The 13944-nt window shown below is 33.6% G+C and overlaps 1 protein-coding gene and 2 long non-coding RNA genes across 4 annotated transcripts in view; 1 reads left to right on the top strand and 2 right to left on the bottom strand.

Annotated features, from left to right (window-relative positions):
• The window catches only part of LOC141620845 (ubiquitin-ribosomal protein eL40z fusion protein-like), a 69507-nt gene that overhangs the window by 51850 nt on the left and 3713 nt on the right, over window positions 1-13944 (bottom strand). The window lies entirely within an intron of this gene.
• Window positions 1165-4036, top strand: LOC141618576 (uncharacterized). Its single transcript, XR_012531431.1, has 3 exons — window positions 1165-1297; window positions 3629-3824; window positions 3926-4036. It is a non-coding gene; the product is annotated as an uncharacterized LOC141618576 (long non-coding RNA).
• Window positions 4096-6258, bottom strand: LOC141618577 (uncharacterized). 2 transcript variants are annotated; one of them, XR_012531434.1, is made up of 2 exons: window positions 5474-6258; window positions 4096-5258 (listed from the first exon to the last, which is right to left on the bottom strand). It is a non-coding gene; the product is annotated as an uncharacterized LOC141618577 (long non-coding RNA). The 2 variants fall into 2 exon arrangements; XR_012531432.1 differs by having other exon boundaries at window positions 4096-5255.

The raw sequence follows: 13944 nt of genomic DNA, 5'->3' as shown, positions 1-13944 counted from the left end.
TTCGAGGAACAAGACGGCTCCAAAGAAAGTCGAAACAGTTCGCCACTCTCGATTCGACCTTACACCTATCAAGCACAAATTAATTATTCATGGATGAATTCTTGAACAGAGCAATGGCTGCAAAAGGAAAGGAGAAAGACAGATTTTTTAAATGGAATAAACACAAAGGAAGGAAACTGAACAACCTGAGTCAGTATCAAGCTTAATTCATAAAAGCTAAACAAGTGACCATATGAGTTCAAAAAAAACGTACAAGGAAAATGGTGATAACATGGTCAAGTATAAATATAAACCACAAGCAAGATTTAAAGGACCAAAGAATGAACAATGGAGTCATTAAGGAGTACCTCTTATTTGAAGAACGTAAAGCTTGTGTGAAATGTGATATGAAGATGCATACGTCGAGAAGTATATATAGAAGGAATTTATGATTAGAAAATTAAAGTGCTTGTCCTACAAGTAAAATCAAGCCGTTCCACCTCTTAAAGGAACCAGTAAAATAAGCTTTGGAGAATTTACTGGAATGATCAGGTCAGTTTAAAACAAATTGTGTTTTAGCAAATTGCTTACCCAAGAAGTTATGAGTATATATCTATAAATATTATTAAAAGGGTAAATCTTAAAAGCCACATAGACAATGCCACCTCATATTACTAGATGTCATCTTGCATTATCAAAATTACACGTCACCAATCCTCCATGTAGTACGTGTTTAATTAAGAGGGTAATTCATGTTCGTATAACGATCCATTTAAAACGATACACAAATTAAAAAATATTTACATAAAAAATAAATTAACATAACAAACATTAAATTTTGACTTTTTTTTTTTTTTTTTACAAGAAAGATATTTCTCATATATTCAAAAAGGATATTTTTTTTACAAAGATATAACCACTTAAAGGGAAAGAAAGTAAAGAGTGCCTAAGCTAAATAATTAACCGCCCCCAATTAGATCCTCGTGATTAACCAAGGGAGTTTTGAATAGCAAAGTAGCACTAACTACAAACTGGATATCCCTCAAAAGAGCAGCAACAGTCCTGTCATGACCCTCAAAAATCCGCCTATTTCTCTCACACCAGATGACGTAAACAGTGGATTTTTGGCCTTTTTAATTTCTAGATAAACTGGATATCCCTCAAAGGATATTTTTCTGGTTAAATAGTTGTTCTACATATTTTTTAAATCCTCGGTGGGTTGGTATTCAGTTTTGACCGTTGGATGATTCTAAGACTGTTTATCGGATTGTGTGTTTATGTCTTGCAGGTTCAAAGGGCATTGTTTTGCGGATAGAAGGTTGGGATATGTTTGCCTCTTTTTTTTTATTTTTTTATCTCGTTGCTGTTTTTCACCTTTATTCACTCAATTCTGGGTTCTACAGTTCAATAGTAGATAGATTGATTAATTTAGCATTATTATGGGCAATAAACAATAACCACATTATTTTCTTAAAAAAAAAAAAAAAAAGAGTAATTACAGCAAAAAGTTAGAATTAACCTATCAAATTAACAATTTATAAAGCCAAACTCGACTCTACACTATGCAATTAAGAATAGTAGTAAAGGGAAGTAAGGGTCGAACCCAAGAGAAGGGATTTAAGACTAAAAACTTGAATTTGTAAACTATTGACTACTAAGTAGGTCTCTACTTACTAATGAAGAACCTAATGACAACTTAAACTTAACAAAAAACACTAATCACAAACAATGGGTATTAACAAAGGTCAACTAGTAGAAAACATGGATGAAAAAGGATTGGTTTTGGAAAACAAACATGGAAATATGAGTAAAGATTTTAGTTCTTCCTATTGAGACAATTCCACAAACAACTAGTATGCAAGATTCAATATTAAGGGAAAACTTGATGTAATTCTCTCTTAGTAACCCAACAATGGTAAAGCTTGACTCTTTTTACTCTCTCGCAATTATCTACCCAATACTATCACCTCAAGATGTTGATACATGTAAATTAAACCATCTACACATACCCTTCAAGCTTAAGCAACAAATCATTAAACCATGAAAGGAGACTAAGCATGAGCATTAAGAATTTACCAAAAGATGAAGCTAGGATCAATTCCTCATAAGATTAAACCATACAAATGAGCAAAAGACATGGACTTTTCTATTTGTTGTAAGAATCCTTTAAACCAATTCAACAAACAACAAACTTGCTTCAACAATCCCAACTAAATTAGACAATTTCCTTAGGATTTGCACTAGTCAAGTGAATAACATGCAAGGATGGCCAACCCAAACATTCAATTACTCAACATAAGAAATTAAGCACAAGAAAAGAGCATTAGATAAATTAAGAGAGGTTTAAGAGTCTTACAATCACCAAAGTTGGATACTTTGATCAAATTACATCAAGCAATGGAAAGATTAGCCTTCCATCTTCTTAGAAAAACCCAAGAAATGAGGAAAGATTAACATTCAAAGCTAAAAGATTACAATTTTCACCCAAAATAAATTGTTCTTGCTACTACAAATTTCTAGAGGTTATTCAATAATTAGATGATAACTAGGTCTTCAAACATGAGGGGTATTTATAGGGCTGCCCGAAAACCTAGAAAGATCCCCCATTAAGAAGCCCAAAAAGGAGATTAGAAAACCCGTATAGCAGAGGTGCGCGCAGTGCCACAAGCAGCTGCGCAAGACTGTTCTTGCTCACGCAATTGTGCGCACTGCAAGACTGTTTGCGCAGCCTGCTGCGCACAGCTCGCATTTGTGGAATTGCGGTGCGTATTTGCGCAGTGCGCACACAATTGCGCAGCCGCACACACACACATTGCGCAGTGCGCTTGGACTAACAGCGAAAGATCTTGCGAAGGCCATATCTCCCTCTTTTTTTGGACAAACGAGGCGTGTGACCTACCGTTGGAAAGCTAAGATCACAAGCTTTCACCTCCAATTGGCCTTGCATCGATACGAGGTCTAGAACTCGAGATATACTCGTTTGAAGTTGACCCTTGTGAAACCGAGTTTTCAATTCTTCATTTTGGCTCTTGTTTGTGCATGTCAAGGCTTCAATTCTTCCTTTTGCTTGCTTCTCTTGATTTTGCACTTATTCCCTTGGCTTTCCTTTTGCTCTCCTTCTTTGCCTTGGTAAGTTATAAGCTAAGACTCTAAAATTACAACCAAAAGTGCAAACCGGTATATTACAACAAGTCCAACTAAAACCTGGTATCAAGCATGTTTATTGTGATAACATTAACCTATTGACTCGTCACAATTTGACACTATCAAGCAGCCTTCATCATTTCAAAACCATGAATGGATTGTAACTTCTTGTTGCAATTTAAATTGTCATTTCTTTCATGTTCAAGCTTCAGCCATTGTGCATGCTTTCTTCTCATGCATTAGTCAGTTCGTCAATGATATGGGAAAGAGAAAGGTACCAACTCCTGATTGGAGTTGATCACTTGGTCCTCCTCTCTTCGAGACACTATTCCCACGCAGAAGGCAGAACTATTGTTTGCTGACATTTAAATGGGCATTCAGATCGCGTGGCCAAGATATTTGCTGCTGAGATAGATACTGCTGATTGTTATTTCCAAAGTCCACTTATCCTGAATGAATATTTTGTAGTGTAAGCTAGATTCTTTATTGTAACCAGTGCGCGCAGGTGAATTTTCGGGCACACTAGAACTTCAGAGAGCAATACCTGTTCTGAAGAAAGCTTATGGTAATGGTATGGGCAACTGTGAGACCCATGGTTTAGGTTTGTTAATGGTTGATTATTCTCATTGGTCGTTTTTGTTTTAGGTTTTCCTGGTCAACAGAGGGCTAGAGTTACAGAGCTATCTAAATTTGGACGCCCTGTGAGTGGTTGATTTTTCCGTTTTATGTGAAATCTCATCTAATTAATTGCTTGTTGTGGGCATTGCAATGACGGTTTGAAAATGGTGATTGTTGTTAATAGGCTAAAATGAGGAGTCAATCCTGGTGGTTGCGGTTTTTTGTTCAGATTGGAGTGGAAGTGAACGAACCCGCTACCAAGAAGTTTGAGCAGGCTGCCACCAAACAGTCATACTGTAACACCCCTGCATTTTTCGGCAAATTTAAGAACTAAAATTGATATATAAAACTCGCCGAAAATACAGAAATGTTATAATTTTAATATATAAAGTCTCTTATTACAAATTCTTTTAAATATAAAATAATACAAAATGTAAACAAACTTTTAAAAACTTTAAATAAAATCTTCACTTCATTATCTTCACTGGGCATTTAAAATGTCGGCTCGCCACTGCGGGTTATGAGCCAATCTATAATCTTCACTGGGCATTTAAAATGCCGGCTCGCCACTGCGGGTTATGAGCCAAACTTTAATCTTAACTGGGCATTTAAAATGCCGGCTCGCCACTGCGGGTTATGAGCCAAACTTTAATCTTCACTGGGCATTTAAAATGCCGGCTCGCCACTGCGGGTTATGAGCCAAACTTTAATTCTCTAATCTTATAGCTTTCAATTTATTTAAAGCGAACACAATTTAAACACAATAAAGAACCAGAAGTTAAATCAGAAAACCAAATTCCTCATATCTCAATCTTAGTACAAAACCATTGTCTTAGCTCTAATCTTCAAACAGAGAAGCTCATCTCATCTTCTAAATAATTTGCTTCAAGAGTTCTGATAACTCTTGTTCACATACCACCAGAACCAAGTCCCACTCCTTACTTTAGCCTACTGCTCACTTTTATTTCCAATGAACAATATTGTTTTAAATGGAAAATGTAAACAGAGCCACCAAACTAACCAATTATACCAATAATGCAAACTACTTCCAACTTACTTGAATTAACTAAACAACCCATCTCGGTGACCGGGAGACTAATTTACTAAGTATAAAATATATAACTAATAACATATCTATGTATGGAGTCTTTCCTTGGACTGAACTATAACTGAGAAAATTAGCCATAACATGTAATCCATGGTTAAACAGAGAAAGGAGGAGGTATACGAAAATACGAAGTAGTGTCACCTGATCTGACAAAATTTCCTGCACTTTCTTCCTATTAGACGATTTATCAACGAACTTCAGATATATGGTACTCATTTAAACAATAACCTTAACATTCAATGATTCAATATTACTTAAATTAAATCACTAATTATACACCCTCAAATTTACGAGATCAACTTGCTAAAACGAGCACATCCCGTCTCATTATCAAACCCGACACCTAACTTCAATTAAACCATGAGCCATAGCATGACCACCATAAATCTTTCACGTTAATTCCTTCCTGCTATCAACCAAGCCAACAAGAATTCCAATTAAAAAAACTACTCCACTTCTTACCTATATCCTTTATCATATAACTAACTCAAGGCGAAGTAATCGACACAACTACTCACTAAGTTAGATAGTAATATTAACCATATTTTCCGTCTTTAAACAACTTGTATTGCCAAATCATTCAATTTATTCAATAAAGAATGTATACTAACTAAAAGGTGATACCTTGATTGATTCGGAATGGAGCGGATACAGAAACAAAGGATGATGGCAGCGACATAGTTGATCAGGGAGTATAAAACGTGTCCTAGCTCTTTCGTTCTCGCTAAGTCTCTTCAAAATACAACACGGCAACGACAACACTCCATGGTTGGCACACCAACATATTAATTGAATGGCTCTATTGAACCTCAATGGCAAATAGCCAATGAAAGGTAATAATAAAGATAGGCTAATTGCACAGAACCATGAAATTGGCCACCGTGAGAAGATCATTAGTAAAATAATGATCCTTATTTTGGAATTAGGATAAATAATTCAATCATAATGATTGATTATGCTGTTGATAGTGATAAATGATGAATGACCATGCTCTTGAATTGATGATGAGCAAAACAATAGAAGTAGAAAAAAAAATAAGAGATCTAAATGACTGACTAAACTTAGATCGAGTAGGCATACCCAGATCTCCATTTTGGGAAGATTTTTATGGCGGTGAAAGGAGAGTACCCAGAACCTTCTCGTCACCCAATTGAGATGTGAATAGTATATAAAAAAAATGAATATAAAAAAAATGAATACTTACTTACGATGCACAATTGTTTATAAAGAAACCCCGTCAAAACCGAAAATATTATTATGACTTTTGAAAAAAATTGAACGGTGGGGGATTTTTAAGTTCTGAATTCAATTCCGAATTCTTTATATTTTTCATTATTATTATTATTATTATTATTATTATTGAAATTAAAGTATTAAAAAGAATATTTAAAATATATTGGGGTATTACACATACTCACCAGGCTCCCAAGTTTTTCACCTTAAATCATTTCATTAAATATTCCAAATTTGAAGACAGGATCTATGTTATGTAGTGTTAGGTTGGTGTAGCAATTGTGATTCTAATTTACCTGGTGTTCACTGTTCACCACTACTTTGTATTCTATGCATTCAGTATTTATTTATGTGAGGGATGCATTCGGTATTTGTTATATATATTTGTGATATATGCTACTAAATCATTTTTAGTCTCACATTTCCGATTTGTAATTGGGACATCTTTTTTTTTTCGGATTGAGGTGTGCGTTCACCCATGAACAGTTCCAAAGGATGATTCATGTCAGCCGACCCCAAATTATTTTGGGATTAAGGCTCTGATGTTGTTGGGAGAATGTTATGTATGTAGGAGTCGGTATATAAGTACATTCATTGGCAGGAGCAAAACTATGGCCTTAATTGTGTAAAATAGCTTTTCATTTTAAAAAGGAGTTTATTTATAAGCTACTTTTTGGAAAAGTTTTGCTTGTTTGGCCATACTTTGGTAAAAACTACTTTTATAAATTTTGTTTGTTTGGCCTAACTACTTACATCCAACTTTTTTGCTTTTTTATTTTTCTTATTAACCATGTTATTTGTAAAATTGAATACAAAGTAATATTTAAAAAATTTATGTAATCACTCGATAATTACATAAAACTATATAATTATCGATCAAAATTATGATTCATATAATTGTCGGTGTACGTCAGGAAGGCAATGAATTGAGTAGCAGAGAGAAGATGGAACATACCATTATTCATATATAAGGGGTAGGGGTTTCATGGAGGCAAAAAAAAAAGGCGCAAATAATTGGGGTTTTTGGCGCAAGGTGAAAATAATTGGAGTATTTGGCGCTTTTGTGAAAAGTAGAATGAGAAGTAGAAAATATCTACTTCTACTTTTTGGGGTCAATAATCAGTTTTTGACTTCTTAAAAGTAGTTTTTGATATCTCTAATTTATAGTGTTTGGCCAAACTTTAGCTTTTTAATTTACAAAAGCACTTTTAAATCTTGGCCAAACACCACCTATATTGGGAAGAATAAGATGCTAAATTGTGCTCTTTATTTCATGTCTGTTTTTGTTTCTTCATGTTGCATAGTTAATTATCTTTTGTACGTAATTAGAGCTGGTAAGTCTGACCCGACCCGAGTGACCCGACCTGAACCCGAGCAAACCCGACCCGACCCGAACCCGAAAATATTGTGACCCGAAACCGACCCGACCCGACCCGATGACAACCCGTAACCCAACACGACCCGATTATCAGTGACCCGAACCCGACCCGATACTAACCCGATTAAATTGATGACCCGACAATTATTAAGCTTAATTTTGACCAAAATGAAAATGATTTTGTGTTTAGATTGATATGTTTGACTTAGTAATGAATTAATTAAACCAAATAATAGGTTAAAAACTAAATTTAATGGTTAAAAATTGTAGTAATGCGATTAAGTCACCTGACCCGATAATGACCCGACTCAAACCCGACCCGACCCGATACATCATTTGACCCGAAATGACCCGACCCGATAACGACCCGAACCCGACGCAACCCGAAAGGGTATGCTGACCCGAACCCGACATCACCCGACCCAAACCCGACCCGACTGACCTGATTGCCACCTCTATACGTAATAATAGTTGAAAAGGGGCAAACGAAAAAAAGTGCTTAGTCATGGAGTTGGTAAGAGATCTGTTAGGATGATATTGACCAATGACCATGATATGCCACGGATCTATTATGGCCTCTTCAGCTGTATGGCCTATATCTAGGGCGACTCTAGAGGATAGCTTTTACAAATAATTAGAATATCTTGTCTTTCCAAATCACACAGAAACTACGAAGGGTCTTAGCCAGTAAAAAAATTACTACAAACTAATAATATATTGATTGACCCAGGGGCGGAGCTACCCATTGGGCTATATGGGCTGTAGCCCAGGGTACTTTTTTGAAATAAAACTTCATAGCTGAGGATAATACACAGTTGTTCTAACTTGTTCCAATGGTGAAGTAATGTTATACAAAGCCAGTGACCCGCGTTCGATTCTTCATTTGTTGATTTTTTACCCACTCCGTTCAAAATAGGGAGGTTTGGGTTCCTCTTATTTCTTTGTTGAATATACTCAATATAGCTATATATTGTCAACATGCAATTTCATTTTTTTTACTCCTTTCGGTCCCGGTTATTTATTTACCTATTTTTATATTAGGGTGTCTCATTTATTTTTTTACCTTTCTAATATTAGGAGGATTTTTATGTGTATCTTGATCATAGACATCTATTATGGTCCACCGATAATCCACTAATAAGTAAGTAACAACCACCACAAACGGTCTTATCCTCTTTCCTGAATCTTTGTGCTAAAACCAAATGTAAACAAATGACCGGAGGGAGGGAGTAATTGTTCTAAATTAATTACATTTCGGGTTTCTTTGTAAACACACAATTACTATATCCGTTTTGATTGTTCAAAATATATTACATTCTCATGCATTTGGTAAAACATATGAAGTGCGTTATCATGTATATAAATAACATCCATTCCAAAAAAACTCTATAAATTTAATTAAAATATAACTCATATAAATTTTAACATATATAAAAAAATGATTTGAATGAAGGAAATATTTAACAAATATATAAAACAAATTGGTCTATGTATTGGGTCATTTTTGGAGGATATAAAGACATGATAATAATGTCTTCATTTCATTTTGAGCCTTACAATAAGTTAATTTTTTTTTTTTTTCATTTTAAGTTTAGCCCTACATTGATTCAATTTCTGGCTCCGCCCTGGATTGACCAGTATGCATTTGATCACTTCTCCCAAGCAAAACCAAAGTAGGACCTTTAGTTGACCGTATTATTAGAGTACTAAAAAAAACAAAAGTATATAGACGTTATTAAGGAAAGTTGGAAACGGTGGAATGCCAGAGGATAATACCTGTTACGCCGAAGCGTCGGTGTTCGCTTTGGGCTAAAGCTTCACGTATTTACTTTTGAGCTTCTTACTAAAAGGCCCTATACTATCATATTTGTGAACACTTGCAAAGATGACATTTTCCCTTTACGCTAGCTATCAATGTGGGACATGAGTTCGCACCCTAACAGAAGTAGTTTTATGTCATGACTCATGAGGAATGTTGAGTTAAATTAGGCAAATGCGGTTGTGCTATCTCCTTTTTTTTCCGTTTAAATGTTATACAAAATACGTATTAACTATTCCCGTCACCACATGAAATCAAATGTGACTAAAACTAAATGTATACTTTCTCCGTCTCGGTTAATTGTTGTCATTTGGTTTTGATCCAAATACCAAGGAAAGAGAAGATGACCAATTATTAAAGGATATGTGGACCAAATTGAGTGTGAATGATTAAATTGCTCATCAAATGCATTCTCTATTTCATTTTACGTTTTATGTCGTGTCCCATTATACTCTTTTTGTGAAATTATTTTATAATAAATGGAGTACTATTAATTTCATTGTCATTCTCGCCCAAACATGCATGGCAAGTAATTGAAATTATTTGAGTGAGGTTAACTTAGCCTACTTAGGTAAATTAGTACATGATTTTGCAATAACAATTATCGTCTCAAACCGTTTTACACAACATTTTTTTTGTTTTCTCCAATACTACTCCCTTCCTTCAAATCCACCCTTCCTCTTTCACTTTTGGACACTATTCACAGTTAAGGAGAATCTTCAATATTCTCGACAATCTATAAGAGAAAATATATTCATGTGAGATCCTGTTTGATTTGTCTTTTAGGAGTACATTATTATTACCAAACTTGTATAATTCTTATTACGGAAAATTCACGTGGTACCCTCGAATTTTGTCATTTTGCACGTGGTACCCAAATTTTTAAGTTTGTGTACATAATACCCTCTATGTTTGATTTTCATGCACAACATGTTTTTTTTGTCGCTATAAAAAAACTCAATTGCGCATAACTCCTAGACCGGAATTCGGAATCGACCAATTTATTTTCCGAAAATGCTTATCTCGTCATAATCTACGATTTGAGAAAAAAGAAATTGTCGACTGACATTTTATAGGGTTTTTTTTAAAGAAAATCTCAAATCAACCATATCTTCGATCTTAAATTTCCGAATGACCATTTTTGTTTAATCAATTTATAGATCTCGAAGAGGTAATCAAGTTGAAAAAAAAAATTAGTCAATTCCGATTTTTGGTCTATGATTTATGTTCAATTAAAAATTTCAAGAATGATAAAAAGGGCACATTGTGCTTGAAAATCAAAACCAAACGATATCATGTGCACAAACTTGAAAAGTTGGGTACCACGTGCAAAATGGCAAAGTTCAAGGGTACCACGTGAATTTTCCGTTCTTATTAATAATATATAATGAAATATATAAACGATATAAGATGCACATTAACAAACGTGAAAAAGCAAAGGGAAAAACATATTTGAATCGAGGGAGTATTAGTTTTGTATTCCCCTTTTGTTTTTTTTGCAGAAAACATCCTTTTAATAAAAAAACAAGCAAGTCAGATGATTTAACTAGTAATATGAGACACGGCGATTACTACTCGTAATATGAGACGCGGTGATAATGTGTTTTAACTTGTATAGACGTATAGTTGTATATTATGGACAAGGGGGGATGTCTTTCTGACTTATTGATTCTTATTTTTTCAATAACTTTTCATCACAATAATGATATTAAACTTTTGAAAATCGTCTCCGGATTCAAGCTTGCAAATAGAACATGCATGATTAAGACTTTAAGATAATACGGAGTACATAGTATGAAATGATGACAAAAAAACCTCCAAGGCTCCAATACGAATAGTAGTCACCAACCTTGAACCGGCCACCGCCGGTTCGGGTCTGGAAGCCAACTACTGCTTGCTTTCCTCACAACCCTTAGATCATCCACCTTCACACCATCCTCCTCCTCCTTCTCCTTGATGTTGGATTTTATACACAATAAAACCTTTGAAATTAATATCCAAGTCTTTTTGCTGTTGTTCTTCTCCTTGATTGATCTCAAATTCAGGGACGACTCGCCATTGTCTCGCGTTGAAGCAGTGAACCGGTCGAACTCATTCGGGATCGAATTAGGGTACAGTATGGGTGAGCTCCTGGACCGACCTAGCCTCATGGTTGAGCATCTATGAGGTCTAATATTATCTACCGGTGAATAGTATTCTTCCTCGTCCATTATTATTATACTAGGTAGAAGCTAGTAATTTTGGTCTCTTAAAATTTCTTGTAAAAAAAATTGTTTTCTTAGTTTGTTGACAATTAGTAATTTGGAACGACCGACTCTTTTCTGATAAGGAGAAATCTAAACATCGTCGTGTTTTTCTAGTGGGTAACTGGGGTTGGCGTATACCCTATACACATCAAACATACCATAATGATGATGTGAAGGTGTGACGATGCGACGATGATATATTCAAATACTCCCTCCGTCCCGATCCATTGTTGTCATTTGATTTTGGCATAAAAATCAATTACTAAATGACAAGTGGAACAAATTGAGTGTAAATGATCAAATTGTTCATCAAGTTCATTCTTAAAATAGAAAGGACAACAACTCACCGAGACACCCCAATATAGAAAAGGACAACAAATGACCGGGACGAAGGAAGTATTATTCAATGTTAACAAACATTGGTGGCCAAGTCGCTAACATTATACTGTGTGTGGTGACCTGGCAAAAACATCTCAATTTGATTGACCCGATCTAAAAAGGTCGATCTGAAATCCCAAATTGACGCGAATTACATCTCACCCGAATGTGGCCCGAAACCCGAATAGATCCGACCCAACCCGAAAATGACCTGAACTTTCTTGACCCGTAACTGCCCCGATCCGAAAATGACCCGATATGAAACCACCGAACCTGAAAATGACCCAATAAAACATAACTCTAATTGAACCGAACATGCTTGAAATGATTTTTTATCTCTTATTCATTGACCCCAAAAATGACCCGATCTGAAGTAACCCGACCCACTTGACCCGATCAACAAACCTGAAATAGACTCGAAACCCGAAATGACCCGACCCGACCTGAATTAACCCAAAAACAATGAGAGACCCGAACTAACCCGACCCACAAAAACAAATTAATACAAACTCTTTATTTTCCTCTCATAAATTTGTATCAATCTACCTATTCATTTAATTTTTATTTCTTTTGTTTAATAAATGGTCTTTTGTTTTTTCCTCACAATTATTATACTTTGTATTTATTTCACCATAATTTTTTTATCTCCCCCTTAGTTCACAAAACATTCTTCTTCTCTCAAATAAATTCTTGAAATTAATTAGATATTTAATTATATAAATTTTCTTACATAAATATTACAACAATCCTCTTTTTCATTTTTATCCAAAAAGTTGGTAGGTAAAGTATGCATATATAACCAATTGAATTATTTAAATTTTTTATTCTTATTATGTTTTGAATTAATTAAGAGTTAGAATCATATTTAATTATTATTTTTGTGTAATTTTTCTATTGGTTAATAATAATTCAATTATATTAATTACTTGATTATCTAATTAAAAGTAATCTCTCAATACCATGTGTTACATACTTATAAAATACAAACAAAATAACAAATATTAGTTGCAAACACAAAAAACAAATTAATATAAACTTTTTATTTTCCTCTCATAAATTTGTATCAATCTACCTATTCATTTAATTTTTACTTCTTTTATTTAATAAATGGTCTTTTGGTTTTTCCTCACAATTATTAAACTTTGTATTTATTTCACCATAATTTTTTTATCTCCCCCTTGGTTCACAAAACATTCTTCTTCTCTCAAATAAATTCTTGAAATTAATTAGATAATTAATTATATAAATTTTCTTACATAAATATTACAACAATCCTCTTTTTCATTTTTATCCAAAACGTTGGTAGGTAAAGTATGCATATATAGCCAATTGAATTATTTAAATTTTTTATTCTTATTATGTTTTGAATTAATTAAGAGTTATAATCATATTTAATTATTATTTTTGTGTAATTTTTCTATTGGTTAATAATAATTCAATTATATTAATTACTTGATTATCTAATTAAAAGTAATCTCTAAATACCATGTGTTACATAATTATAAAATACAAACAAAATAACAAATATTAGTTGCAAACACAAAAAACAAATTAATACAAACTCTTTATTTTCCTCTCATAAATTTGGTATCAATCTACCTATTCATTTAATTTTTATTTGTTCTATTTAATAGATGGTCTTTTGGTTTTTCCTCACAATTATTATGCTTTGTATTTATTTCACCATAATTTTGTATCCCCCCCTTAGTTCACAAAACATTCTTCTTCTCTCAAATAAATTCTTGAAATTAATTAGATAATTAATTACAAAAAATTTCTTATATAAATATTACAACAATCCTATTTTTCATTTTTATCCAAAAAGTTGGTGGGTAAAGTATGCATATATAACCAATTGAATTATTTAACTTTTTTATTCTTATTATATTTTGAATTAATTAAGAGTTAGAATCATATTTAATTATTATTGTTGTGTTTGTATTAAAATTGCAGGAGGATGAAATACTCGCATATCAAAAACATTGCATGAAATATGGAAATAATGGTTATGGAACTTCTTTGCAATTATCTTTTGATTTGA

This window comes from Silene latifolia, chromosome X, assembly GCF_048544455.1.
Source record: "Silene latifolia isolate original U9 population chromosome X, ASM4854445v1, whole genome shotgun sequence".
In the NCBI taxonomy this organism is placed as follows: domain Eukaryota; kingdom Viridiplantae; phylum Streptophyta; class Magnoliopsida; order Caryophyllales; family Caryophyllaceae; genus Silene; species Silene latifolia.
This window is presented reverse-complemented; position numbering and strand designations above follow the sequence as displayed.